Genomic DNA, 2500 nt, shown 5'->3' with positions numbered 1-2500 from the left:
GGTTTCTGCCTCGAGATTTTCATTGCTGTACGGGTGTAGCGCAGCCACGCAGCTCTCCCTCGCTCTCATCTCCGTCTCCCTCGCTCTCATCTCCGTCTCCCTCGCTCTCATCTCCGTCTCCCTAATCTCCTGTTACGCATGTGTTTTGGGCTCTGTAGCTCAGTGATTGGAGCTTCAGCAGATCGACATGCCATGTTCTCTTTGTGCCAAACCCTCAAATGTTCCATCATTTTTCCTGGACTTCCTTTGGTGTTCACACACACACACACACACACACACACACACACACACACACACACACACACACACACACACACACTTTCATAGTGTCCCTGTCCTGTGTCTCTAACTCTAATTACATCCTATCTGCCTTATTGACTTCCTTCCCCTTCCCTCCAATCTATACCTCCATTTTATAGCTAATGAGTGTGTGTGTGTGTGTGTGTGTGTGTGTGTGTGTGTGTGTGTGATTTTGCTGGACAATCATGTATAGAGGTGTGAAGTTCGTCTGTCTGCATCCAAAGCAGCTTCACAGGAAGAGAGGGATGAGGAATTTGAATTAATCTCTGTTGCCCGCTCTCTCTCTCTCTCTCTCTCTCTCTCTCTCTCTCTGTGTCTCTCTCTCTCTCTGTCTCTCTCTCTCTCTGTCTCTCTGTGTCTGTCTCTCTCTCTGTCTCTCTCTCTGTCTCTCACTCTGTCTCTCTCTCTCTCTCACTCTGTCTCTTTCTCTGTCTGTCTCTCTCGCTCTGTCTCTTGCTGTCTCTCAGTCAAATTAAAATTCCTTTGTTGGCATGAATTGTAATTAACAACTGTGTCCAAAGTGAATAATAAAATTACCGACATTAAATGTTAAAACTGTGGAGAAAAATAAAAAAATAAAAAGTGTGTGTGTGTGTGTGTATAAAATAAAGCTGCTGTAGACTACTTCTCTCTCTCTCTCTCTCTCACACACACACACAAAAACACACACTCATACATACTTTAATATGTATGTGATGATAAACATATACACGGAATAAATACATGTGGTGGAGTAAATACATGTAGTTAATGACACCTCAGACAGCAGAAACCTGAGGAGGAGCAGTGAGGAGGAGCAGGAAGGAGGAGGAGCAGTGAGGGGGAGCTGGGAGGAGGATGGACATGAGGAGGAGCAGTGAGGAGGAGCAGGGAGGAGGAGCAGGGAGGAGGATGGACATGAGGAGGAGCAGTGAGGAGGAGCAGGGAGGAGGATGGATATGAGGAGCAGTGAGGAGGAGCAGGGAGGAGGAGCAGGGAGGAGGATGGACATGAGGAGGAGCAGTGAGGAGGAGCAGTGAGGAGGAGCAGTGAGGAGGATGGACATGAGGAGGAGCAGTGAGGAGGAGCAGGGAGGAGGATGGACATGAGGAGGAGCAGTGAGGAGGAGCAGGGAGGAGGAGCAGGGAGGAGGATGGACATGAGGAGGAGCAGTGAGGAGGAGCAGGGAGGAGGATGGACATGAGGAGGAGCAGTGAGGAGGAGCAGGGAGGAGGATGGACATGAGGAGGAGCAGTGAGGAGGAGCAGTGAGGAGGAGGCCCTGCTCGGGATGTACCACCTGCAGATAGTGAGAGCGGCTGATCTGGAGAAATCCTAGCAAAGTACTGCTCTGTATCTGGTTCTCCTGAGCTGCTCTGATTGTGTATTAGTTCTCTGGGCTGTCAGGGGCACCCAGTCTGTGCACTGTAACCCATGTCTTCATATATACTTTGAATATTTACTGCTAAAATGTATTTTCTGATCAATAATTTCAATAATTCTCTCTCTGTGTATCTCTCTCTGTCTCTCTCTTAGTCTCTCTCTCTTAGTCTCTCTCTCTCTCCCTGTCTCTCTCTCTCTCTTAGTCTCTCTCTGTCTCTCTCTGTCTCTCTCTGTCTCTCTCTGTCACTGTCTTTTTGCTGATTAACCCTTCTCTGCTCTCTTTTATCTTCCCCATGCATCACTTAGTTTATATCAGACCGTTTGTTGTGCAAATGATAGTGTGTGTGTTGTGCTTGCTGGATAACCGGTTTAAATGCAGAATCAAGTAAACCGCTTTATATTCTGTGGCCTTGTTCTTCGCCAGGCTTGACATCCACTAGCTGCTGAAATCTATGCAAATACACATGGGGAAACTCATGTATATGCAATCAGGTCCCACAGACCTGATATATTAGTCCCAGAGTATGTGCGGGATGAATATATAGAATATGGTATCTTTGTGGGTATGTTGGAAAAATGTAATGCGATTTAGTCTTGTGATATTGGAGTTAGAGCTGGGTAATGCAACAATATGAAATCATTTTCAAAACAGGACAAAATTTGTTTTTCTCTCTCTCTCTCTCTCTCTCTCTCTCTCTCTCTCTCTCTCTCTCTCTCTCTCTCTCTCTCTCTTTCTCCTTCCCAGGGTGTTTGTACGAGCGATTCAAGCACTGAAGGACAGTCCTTGTTGCCTTGGTCGTCTACGTTCTGGGAATCTGACAGCATAATTGTGCTTTGAG

At 46.8% G+C, this 2500-nt stretch overlaps 1 protein-coding gene across 3 annotated transcripts in view; it reads left to right on the top strand.

The window, feature by feature from the left end:
• elfn2a (extracellular leucine-rich repeat and fibronectin type III domain containing 2a) overlaps window positions 1-2500 on the top strand; it is a 108403-nt gene that overhangs the window by 35062 nt on the left and 70841 nt on the right. For all 3 annotated transcript variants that reach the window (XM_081706409.1, XM_027029427.3, XM_081706408.1), the window contains exon 2: window positions 2407-2500. This exon is cut by the window's right edge and continues 126 nt beyond it. The gene's annotated coding sequence lies outside the window, so the exon portion shown is untranslated. The remainder of the gene's footprint in view (window positions 1-2406) is intronic.

Source organism: Electrophorus electricus, chromosome 23 (assembly GCF_041902795.1).
Source record: "Electrophorus electricus isolate QZ-2024a chromosome 23, ASM4190279v1, whole genome shotgun sequence".
Classification (NCBI taxonomy): Eukaryota; Metazoa; Chordata; class Actinopteri; order Gymnotiformes; family Gymnotidae; genus Electrophorus; species Electrophorus electricus.
This window is presented reverse-complemented; position numbering and strand designations above follow the sequence as displayed.